At 32.8% G+C, this 12,138-nt stretch overlaps 1 protein-coding gene across 1 annotated transcript in view; it reads right to left on the bottom strand.

Moving 5' to 3' along the window:
- LOC124353715 overlaps positions 1-11,731 on the bottom strand; it is a 251,610-nt gene extending 239,879 nt beyond the window's left edge. Inside the window, exon 1 of the mRNA XM_046803685.1 lies at positions 11,652-11,731. The gene's annotated coding sequence lies outside the window, so the exon portion shown is untranslated. The remainder of the gene's footprint in view (positions 1-11,651) is intronic.
- Positions 11,732-12,138: the final 407 nt, after the last annotated feature.

Here is a 12,138-nt window from a genome sequence, read left to right as displayed (position 1 = left end):
CCTGTTGTTTTAACACTTTCTTTGTTTTTTTTTTCGAAAAAGAAGATGTTTCAAGATACCTTGGCATCATACCTTCTTTGTCAGTGTTAGCTTGATCACAATTGACACTCCAGCCTCGTGCATTAAATGAATGACTACGTTCTTAGAAGCAGAAATGGTCACACGAACAAAGACCCCATCGCCCAACGATGTCAATGTCCATTTACACATCCTCTTTCTCCTCTTCATTCTGAGTCTTCGGTCACGACCGTCCATCTCCTGAGCCGCGGTGACTGGACAGTTTCAGCTCTGCTATAAACATTACATCTCCTAGGAGACGCGGGGAGTCGGTGACCAACCAAGATGGCCTCCGCTTCCGTCGCATTACCATATGAGAAGCGGAAGTCCGAGAGGAAACTGCTGTGTTGTAAATTAGTTTTTACGTAGGTACAGACAAAGAGGATAAAGCAAAGAGTATCTGACTAACCGTAATTGATGACACTTATGTAAATCCCGGTCTGTCGGCCGAGTCGATTACAACTCTCGAACAGTCGATACAAGGCGATGCGACTGGTCGCTTCTACTTTTTGTATTTGCTCCATTTGAATACAGCCTTGGATTTATTTATGTGGTTTTCTTTTTTCGATGTTTTTCAGTCGTTGGACAATCGTTGCTCTCGTTAGTAGTGGAGCAGTTTCTCAATGTTCGTGGGCTACTGCCACACCTTCTCCTTGCAACAAGTGGGGAGAGGATAACAATTCTCCATGCAACCATTCTCAATTCTCCAAGGAGTATTCTGCTGGGATTATACACCATGAAGACAAGCTAAATATAGATATTAACCTCTAATGAACAGATACTTTGTAGGTACTTTGTATGAGCGAATTCCTTCTTTCTTAATATATTTCAAAATCATCAGAAGCCGAGATGTTTTTACAAAACCAATATGACATAGGCGTACTTTCCAGTTAAATTTTGGAAGAAACCTCTCATATTCTACTTTCCCTTCTCTCACTCTGCTTATTGATTATTACGCGCAAATATATAGTCTTTCGGAATTAAACAGTGTAACATAAGGAGTTTAGACTCTCCTTTAACAAATATTCTAAAGAGTGTCCCACGAGTAACCAAAAAAGCTGATAAGGTGGTTTCCTCTCATCAAAATAATAAAATAATTTCATACAAACATGTGTATGGAAATGTTTTGTTAGCGAGCTACGTCTAGCGAAATATTTCGCCCGATTTTCTGGAAAAGAACGAAAATAAAGCGAAAATGTTTTTTGTGGCGTAAAGTTTGGTGTTAAATTTATCTGATTTTATGTAAAATGAGCTGTAAATTGAATAAAATACGTCCCAGATCTGAAAGATCAACCATATATAGATATCAGTAAAATATGAAAAAATCAATCTCGAAAACATGCTTTGTTTATATTTGAAGTACATTAACTTCATTAAATGGGTAATAAACACGCAAACTTTTGAACCAAAACTTGTAGAGAATTTAATTTGGACAATAATAAGTGAAGTAGGTCAGTCAATAACAAAGAAATACAAAGTTTAAAATAAGACAGAAATGCATTATCTGTTTGTTAAATGAACTTTCTTCGTAAATTTTTAAACTTTGTTTAGTATTCCCCTATTTTACATTAATCTCTACAGAATTAAATTCCCTACAAGTTTTGTTTAAAATGTTGCATGTTTATTACCAATTCAATGGAGTTAATGTGCTCTAAATCTATGTTTACTTCAAAGGCATGTTTTTCGAGACAGAATTTTGCATATTTTGTCTGATATCTTAGATATTGGTAGTCTTGCAGGTCTGGGACGTACGTATTTGATCAAACTTTTTAGTTTATTTTACGTAAAATCCGATCAACTTAACACTTAACTTTAAGCCACATTTTTTATTATTGTCTGACTAAAAAACTGAAGGCACATTATTTGTTGTAAATTCTATGCTAGAAGTACTTACCGAGAAGTAATAAATCGAACGTTGGTCCAGACAAACCACACTACCTGGGAACGTTTAGACATCTCAAACAAATGGCACTGAAGTCAAACAGTATAAATTGAAGACAGGTCGAACAAGTTTTGGGGCCAGACAGATTCTGAGACTCTACCAGGTCAGGCTGGTATGTGGTCGGATATATACTGTTTCTTATACGAGTATCATATGTAGAAAGTGTAAACGTGATCTCGGAAATTAAGTCTGTTGAACGAATAGTCCTACATTTGTTACATATGTCACCATAATTTAAATTAAAGCTTTAAGGGTACTGTATACGATCAAAGTTCTTTGGTACTCTGATAAGCTTTACGAACTGAAAAAGAGTATTATTCACAAACATTTTTAATATATTAATTATATTTTTATTATACCTTGTAGTGGCCAGTCTGCTACTTTGAGCGCATTCTTTATCACGTAAGTAGTTTTAGCTTGTAGTGTACGCTTAGATTTTTAAGTGGATTAAGCGTATTTAATGATTCATTACGACAATTCCTATCTCCACCGTATATGACTAAATAGTGAGTACAGTGGTGTTGTTCTACCCAATTCTCTTCGAGGAGATGTCAATTCATCTCAATCGATCAATGGAGCTGGATTTGAACCTCGAAAGCTTTATTAAGCTACATATGAATACTCCAAGTCAGATTGCAATGATACCATCTAAAGATTTTGGTATACCTTTTAGAAATGTACTAAATATCTGATATTGGATCTGCCTTTACAATGGATTGGGAAATTGTATAAACCAAACTTCTATTGAAAATTCTATTCCGAAATTCTATTCTTTCAATATTGACGGAAATATAGTGTTGTTGCATCGTGTGCGATCACCAGATGTAATATTTTTAAGAGTATAATACAAAATATGGCATATTTTGTATAATTTAAATCTTGAGGAAATAAGGGAACAAACAAATATTTTTACATATAAACATAGTTTTCCATATAATTAACAAACCTTACCAATGTTATTTATAATCAGTTAAAATTCTTTTTAAATTATAAAAGGAGTAATACAAATTATATCACAAAAAATCTATCAAAATTCTCTGAATTGAATTTTAAACAATAGAATGCCTTCTTTATTAAACCCTATTCAACCTTGTACGCGATATATTTTTATTTGGTTTATAAGGTTCAGTACTATTTTTTCACACTCCAAATATACCTCGTCATAAAATTTTCCCTTGATGTTTTGTTTCTTTTAATAACATTTTATATCCATTATTAAATATGATATTGTGTCTCTGGAGAATAATAATAATTTGTAAGCAGAAGCAAAATTGTGCTGGGATTGAGTTCGTTGCCAAACATCTTTCAGTAAAGACATTTTTAAATTCTTTTACTGCGGTTTTTATGCGTTAATAGGGATGATACACACTTAACAGACACCTGAAAAAAGATTTTAATGCTAGAAGCCTTGAATGTGCTCCACATATTAAATATGTCTGGACCGGAAATGTTGTATATACTTTCTGGATTGTTTACACTTTTATATTAAATGTCTCTGGTAGGCTGAACTACACCACGGCTTAGATTATCATTGTTGGTAAGCCTTCTGTAAATAAGTTAATACGCATTGAAATTGAACTAGATATTAATTAAGTACAACAGGCGAAGCAAGGTCAGCCAAGGCATTACGCGGGAATCGGTTGCGGTCACTATCCAATCAGCTGTTTAATAGAGTAAATCAGCTGTGAGAACATAACCTAACCTAGAAGACTCTCAGTTTGTCACAGTGTTTTGTAATGAGAAAGCCGCCATTTAGATCCAGGTAATAATCCACAATACACTGTATCATTTATAAGGCACAACACAATTCTACTAGCAATACGACTGTTAGTTATGGCAGTTATATTATATACTACGACTGTTAAGCTACAAACAATTAAAACCTATTGTCAGGAAAGAATACTGTTTCGTTTGTAGCCTCATTATGAGAAAAATTATAATTGGATAAAATTGCAAGGATATAATTGTAATTACCATGAATCATATCATTACGATCAGGACTAATGTTTAGATGGGATTTACTTTGGCAGCATAATAGCAATTGTAATTAAAAGTTAACTAAAAACATAAATTAATTATTTGTGTTTTTTAAAACCTTTAGTTAATATGGGTTGCGTCACTATCTAAGTAGGCCTAACAGTAAACTAATGACTCCAATAAAAATAAACTTGACTAGATTCACCACATCATAACATTGCACTTTTATTATAACGTGATTTATACTTTACTTATAATTTGCGATGGTAAGGCCTATATATTACTTACAGGTATTATAATAAAGCTTCCATTTCTTTGTTGTTTCCTGCAAAATTTTTATCATGTTGAAATTAAAGTACAATACAATAAAAGTGATTTCATCAAATACGAATTTAAAGACATTTCAGTATAAATGCCGTACAAATATTAATAACCACAGAAAATTTAAAATATTTTAATTTAACTTTAAAAATAAACTATATTGTAAAAGGTTTTTTTTCTAAAACAAACAAGATTAATTAATAAAGAGATTTAAATTCAAACACTTATCTTGGAAAAGTGTGTTTCGTGGAATTGAACAAAATCATATTATCAAGTTACGAAATAGCATACCGTACTTATCACGTTTTCAAAATGTAAGAAAATATTTCATGCGTTTTATGATTTTGTTGGTGAAATATTTTAAAAAACTCTATGTTATGAAAAATAGAAAATTGTCCAAAAACTATATATTTTAAAATCCAATTTAATGTGTATTGACAGAAACAATTAAACACTCTTATAATTCCATATTTCCGCCTGTATTGTTAAGACTTTAAGATTGTGGTATTGCGTAATTAAGTACAATTTACTATTAGAAACCTTTTATTTGTGATAGAACTTAAATTTCTTGATTTTATTATCCCTTTCTATCGAACGAAACTGTGGACTAACACCCTGAGATACTGTGACTGCTAGACTTATATGTTAAACAGTTTTTTAGTACTTGTTTAAAAAATACTTAATCAGTATATTTATTATTGGTATCAAATTAAAATCAAGTATTTAAAGAAATTAAAAACAAATTTTCTTTCAAGTATGATACTGTAGAGTTGTATTACATTTAATATATTCAAGAAAAAAGGACTTCAAAATGAAAATTCAATTATATAGAAACATTTAATGTTATTCAAAAAATGTATAATCCTAACTGATATGGCTGAAGTTTGGAAAGTAACAATTTAATTTACTCGAATTTAATCGAAGTGCCGGGCGTATACGGCGTGAAGACAGAACGTAGCTTACATGTTACGTAATAACATACAACGTTACGTACTTTCCCGTCATACACGTCTACAACGAGTTCTCATTACACTAATTACATTGGCAGGCTATTGATTCTAGGGCTTGTGAACAGTAATGTTGAAAAATGTAACGTTTCCTTACTTTTTAATCACTAAAGAGAAATATGTGTCAATCTAATTCACTCATTAAAAAATAACGTAATTGTTTCACACCTTTTGACACTTTATCAAAATACTCATAAATTAATTTGCAAATAATTGGTAAATTAGAGTGTATTAATTTATCAAATGTCCTTGATATGGACATATTAGTTCTGATTGAACATGACGTAATTCTGGATAGCTGTCCTAATAATTAGCCAACAGTAATATATTCGAACACAATGGTTAACGTATGATTGATAATATCAATTAATGAAAATTTCCAAAAAGTACGGTTAAATAGTAATGAAGCTGTATAATAGATTTTTGCGCCCTTTCCGACCTCGTCACCGTACAGACGCCTCGTGCAAACGCCTCGTACAGCACGCATCGTACAAACGCCTCGTACAGACACTCCTACAGACGCCTCGTACAAACGCCTCGTACAGACTCCTCGTACAGACGCCTCGTACAGACTCCTCGTACAAACGCCTCGTACAGACTCCTCGTACAAACGCCTCATAGAAATGCCTCGTATAGACTCCTCGTACAGACGCCTCGTATAGACGCGAGTCTATAGATTTCTGCAGCCGAACTGTGCCGACTGTAAATCAGAGTTGTAAGGAATCCTGGGGAGGACTTCTCCCCGATAAGGCTGTTAAGTCTCACGCACAGCTGTGCAGATGAGGGGGGGGAGGGGGTGTCAAGGATCACGCACAAGCGGCACGACACGCGAGTAGCTGCTGTTAGTCCCGAGCAAGGGCATATTTTTTACTTTTATTTTTCCCAGTTGCATTATACAGGAGATTACCGAATGGTAAAATCCCCGAAGTATTAGCGGAGATATCCAATTGGGGTCTCCTTTTAGTTTAAAGTTTAAAACTGTTTTTAATGCATGTCTTTACACACTTCCATGAGGATCTTCCGTATGGATCAACTTTGTCCTTTTCGCATACGGCTGTAGTTTATGAATACCCAGATGTTCCTGTTCCTTTTTTCATCTCAACGTTTTATAGATTTTAGCCAACAATAAAAACTATAATAATGATTTAAAAGTTTAATTACAAATAAAATCATTGTGTGGTTAGCAAATTGTCATACCAACCGCTCTCTTATTTCCTCAGACTATATCCGTTCGAAAGAGGTTCAATTTGAGTTTTTGATCATTTTTAGTTGCAACAGTGATATAGACCGCCGATTGTGATCAAATTGATTTTGAATTGTATTGCATATATAAATTTACAAGGATTGAGTAATTTAAAACAAAACTCTACTGCATGTTGGATTTGCCATGCTCAAAAGTTTCTATTTTTCCACAAAATTATTTCTTTATTTAATTTTTAAGAAGGTCATTTTGACTACACTTTTATTACAATGTATGTTGTTGTCAACATAATTGAATTATACGTTTTAAATCATTTTAAACAGTTTGTATCCCATAGCGATGTCTTTACCTGATCGTGGGTGACTATTATGTGTAGCTCAAAACTATTAATTTCATTTTCAAAATGCAGATTTCCAATTTACCGCATTCTTTGCGCTACCCCCTCCTTAGATAAAATGAGACAGCGAAACCTTAAAAGCATACAGATTGGGGAATGCAGTCGACACTGAGCAAGATGGGCGAAACTAAATGACCTCTGGTCCAAGTGGGAATCGAACCTGCAGTCTCTAGTCTAGGCCCGGCTCCGTTTTATGGCACCAAGAACTAGTTCATCATCCTCTCTCTTGTGTATTGTGAGACATCAGGTCACCGGACCTTACTACAAATTACAACCATGGAATTACTCTTCTTTGTGATTTACAAAAACGATTAAAATTGTTAATTCATAATCGAGTAACATAATACACAATTATTACTTACAAATAAAATCCAGTATATTCAATCCCATTTGCATTAATTAGTAATAAAAAATGTATGACTATAGATATTTTTGGTGCACGATAATTGTGCATGAAATAAGTGGCAAACCCAATGTCTTATTCAGAAACATCACTTAGCATATATACATCAGAAAATAAAGTTCTCACATTTACGTCTTTTTTAAAAAAGGAGAGCACTTTTTATAAGCCCATAAAAACACGAAAGGAACAACCAGATGTTTTAATTGGATCCTTTAAATTATCTTATATTTGATATCTTAAACGTTATCAGTTTTAGCGCTGTCATTCAGGTTTTATTTTTCTGTGTATAATGGTAATTTATTATTGTTTAATTACTCTTAATAAGGCATAGTATATTATCATTAAGCCCATTTTGCCTCTGGTTGGTCAGATTCCGACTACCAGTTGCTGGGTGGCGCTTTAAAAATACCTAAGAAACATTTATTGAAACACATTTCTCTTTGTGAGCTACTTGGCGGAGTACTGTTCTATGTACTTTTGATTCGGACGATTAATCTCCTTGGATGCAAAGAGAGTAAACTGGACTCATATGTTCCTTGAGCAGCCCAGCCCCTGGTCCGGTCCTCAGTTCCGTGTCCCGTTCCTTGTCCCAAGGTCTACGTGTCTTGCGGCCGACTGGAACCACTTCACGGTCGATATGTCTATTTCCGATCACGATACGAAAGCAAACACTTAGAACTTTTAACAGTCCGTGACCTCATTAAATGAATTTCAAGGTTAATTTCTGGAACTCATGCACTTACATTTGTACTTGCATAAAGAACAGCCCGCGCCCGTTGTTGCAATTAAATTGAACATTAATTAAACTTTCTTTACTAAATTTTGATTATGTAAGTTTACAACACAGAATTAATGAAAAAAATCAGTTGTATAATACAATGTCATGTTACATAACGATCGAGTAATAAATGATACGGGCCCATAACACCGTACCATATCGATGAGGCCCGCCTACCATTAGGATGACGGCCATCCTAAATATTGATAACATCGCGTATGGACCTCTGGTTAAATTTTATTTCTGATCATCAACGGAAAGAGTCTAAGTCTGGATATCGTTTAAAAATTATTGACTTCAAATATCCAATTTAATGTTCTTAAATATTCTTGATTTTTTCTGAGAAAATTTACAGTATACTCGCCATCTTTGAAATATCATACGTTACACATTTGGCCATTCACTATACTACCGAACTATGAAACCTTAATTAAAAGTCTATTTGATTATTATTTTTGATACCAACATGCAACAATGCTCATAGTTAATTATACTTAATAAGATTGATTGAAATAGTTTTTATCATGTTTATTTGAAAACCCTGGTATTCCTGTTTGTCACTGTGGAACCAATAGGAGCCAATTTGTTTCTAAGATTAGTAGTAAAAAGATTTTGTCGTATTAAAATTTGGCTATATAAATGTAATGTTTACTCAAAAAAAAAATGTTCTGAACTTATATGTATACATATGTATATATATATATTGTATTGTTAAATAATGCAATATGGACGAATTATATATTTCCCAAAGTTTCTGTCTCGGCTTGTTTTTATAGTAAATATGTTTTGTAACTGACTTGTAGCTACTAATAACAATTTCAGAGCAAGAGGCATATGAAATTATAAAAACAATAAACACCAAATAATTAATGTGACCTATAATCATTTTCTGATGGTATAACATTATACAATTTTTACCAAGAACATTTAAGTGATGAAGTTCCAACTACTTAAATTACTATTACACTTTAGAAAACTTTCCCACGCCTGCCTCAATTGTGACACTTATAAATTAATTAACATGGGTGAGCTCTCAGAGATTTAATAATGAACATATTTTAGTTTTTTTATATGATTTTGTTTAGAAACGACAGAAAATTTTGAAATAAGGGGAAGGTTAGTTTAATCACAATATTATGTTTTATATTGTCTATGTAAAGAAGGAAGCAAATATTATGACTTATTGAAACGTTGTTTAATAAAAAAAACAAAAAACAAAAACATTCAATGGTATCCAAATGCCCGTTAAATTCTAGCACACACATTATCTTATAACAGATTCAAGTATAACATACTGTACTCATTGGGTAACAATGTATACAACTTCCAACGTAGTAAGTGTATTCTCAAAGTTGAATTATCTGTTAACACAGACACGAACGACTATCAATTAACAGTTTCAGTTTCAGTGTGTTAGACGAATGTTAAATAGGTTTCAGACCTGTGCTGCTGTAGACACGCTAGGGCTTGTAACGGATTCGGTTGGGGCTTATACCTGCTCCTGAGGCCAGCTGTTGGTCGTCCTGTATTATTAATGAATTATTAAACATGGAAGGGTTTTCCTCCATCTAATTCGAACCCTACCCTTTAGTCGCTGATTGGGGCTTTTATTAATGTTTATTTATAGACAAAAAATCAATACTTTTGCGAATACTGTTCTCAGAACGGAACTTGCTGCAGATTTCATTTTTTTCATCGATCACTGTTCCCAAAACACACACACACAAAAAAATAAAATTTCGAACACTTTTATAAAACAAAATTAAATTTTCATACAGATTTCAACCGAATAGATAGAGTAGTACTACCACATGCTAAGTTTGTTTGCTAGTCTCAACCAATAAAAGGTTTCAAGATGGAGGCCGTTCTTATTTGTGCAGTATTCTATCGCCACTATTCTGTCACAGAATGGAAATTTAAATATTTATAAAAACTTTCAACAATTCAAAATAAATAAATTCCCTCAAATATTGTGGTCACTCTTAGGGTTTTAATATATCAGCTGTTCACGGCTGTGTAAAGAAATAACTATATCCCGGTTATTATTATGCATCGTAGAGGAAAAACGCAAAAGTCTTTAGAATTCCATGATCATTTTTGTCAACTGTTGTTCTTGCTTTTTTCAATATTTCGAAAGGTGTACAGATAGAGTTGTACAAAGTTTTTATAATTTTCTAGGAGCAATACAAGTGAATACCTTTTCAGACGAACTATTGCATCTAATCCAAATCCACAGATTTTAAAGGTCCTGATATCTTTATTTAAATATTAAATCTTTAAGGCGATAGGTTTTAAAATTTTTGAACAGCCAACGCTTAACGATTTGCCAAAAAGCTGGCTGGAATTACAAATTAACAGTAGAAATTAACAACGCTTTTTTAATTTTATATTTCGAGATGAGACCAACATGTCATATTTCGTCCAGATATAATAATTATAAAGTGTATAATATCAATATATCTAGTTTATTTCTGTAGTACGGCAACAATATGTTTTCGGTGTTAAATTTAACTATTCATTATTAATATTATGTATTAATATTTAATTACTATAAATTATACAGTTGATACCTTGAAGTAAACAGAGTACAGAATAAAGTACTATGTAATAATGAGTGCATACATTGTTCTGCGCGTCCATATATTCCTACATTTTTAAGGCTGGATTTTGGTTTTTATTTTATTTTATACTACCAAGAGCACCAACAGAAGCAAAAGGAAACACTTGAATAAATGGGAAAGGGCAGGTGTAATGATAGGAAAGGTGCTGGTAGCTTCAATACTGGGTCCTATTTAATTGACCTGTCTTCCGTGGGATAGGCTAGATAATCTGTTTATATACATAAGGATCAGTGGCCATCTTATTTGACAGACAGAATTAATGGAAGTTCAGTACCACACGTATGAAAACGGCAAGGAATTTCTTAAAAAATATGTTAGCAAACTTTTAACTGATAATTATTATTGTTACTCATGTCAAGTAGCGTTAATAATAGATTTACAAACTTTGAACGGTTTTAACTTTTAGGTGTGTATTGTTCGCGTTTCATATATTTAATCTAATGCAGGAATATTTTGTTGCGTTGGAACACATATATAGGAACCTAACGTTATAAATCTAGTTAGTAAAGACATTTTAAAGTACTTTTCACGCATTTAACCCGGAAAATAAAAATTAATTCACAGTAATAAAAGTTTCTAAGTTATGGTTGAATTTATTTTCACTTTAATTTATTTTATTACACAGTGATTCGCTGTGTATGTTAAGAGTACTTGAATGAAGACTTGTACTTGTATACAAGACTTACTTGTATGAATTAAATCTACATTTTTTTCCAAACTGAAAAACAATACTTCAGCATTATTGAAGAAAATACAGCACTTAAAATGTTTTCTCTTGTGAAAAGATGCAATATTTTTTAATTTTAGGCTTACCTATAAAAATGTATTTTAAACATGTAAATTATAATTTATATCCAGGTTAACAATTATTATTTTTTAGTATAAGGACATGCTCTTTATTCTGAATCAATATGGTAGGCTATTAATTAGTATATAAGACAACTTACCTTAGGATCAGCTATAATAAATCCAATCAAGGCAGAGCGGCACAACACACGCGGACCAACTATACGCACACCACGACAATCGGACAGCGACTGAACGCGCGCTGGCCGCAGCTGTCAGATGAGGAGTGGGGGAACCCACGTGACTTACTTGACCAATCACAGGCCGCATCGCGCAACAATGCTCAGCTGGCCACAACAGCCACGCCGCCGCCGCCGCATTGTTGTGAAACAAACTGATACTTTGAGAAACATTTCAGATTTAATCAGCTTAGATTTTCGGGGATCCAACAGCATTAAGATGTTAGTTCTTTTTAATCAATGTTGTTTTTTTTTGTTCCAGGTACTGCCGATTACATATAACTTATTACCTAGCTACATTCAAGAAACGTAATAAAATAAAAATATAACATATTAATGTTTTATCATTTTAATCTTAATATTATGGTATTCTTGTTTTTGCTATATTATATGGTTTATTAGCTGTTAA

This window comes from Homalodisca vitripennis, chromosome 2 (genome assembly GCF_021130785.1).
Source record: "Homalodisca vitripennis isolate AUS2020 chromosome 2, UT_GWSS_2.1, whole genome shotgun sequence".
NCBI lineage: Eukaryota > Metazoa > Arthropoda > Insecta > Hemiptera > Cicadellidae > Homalodisca > Homalodisca vitripennis.
Note: the sequence above shows the minus strand (reverse complement) of the source record. Positions and strands in the feature narration are given on the sequence as shown.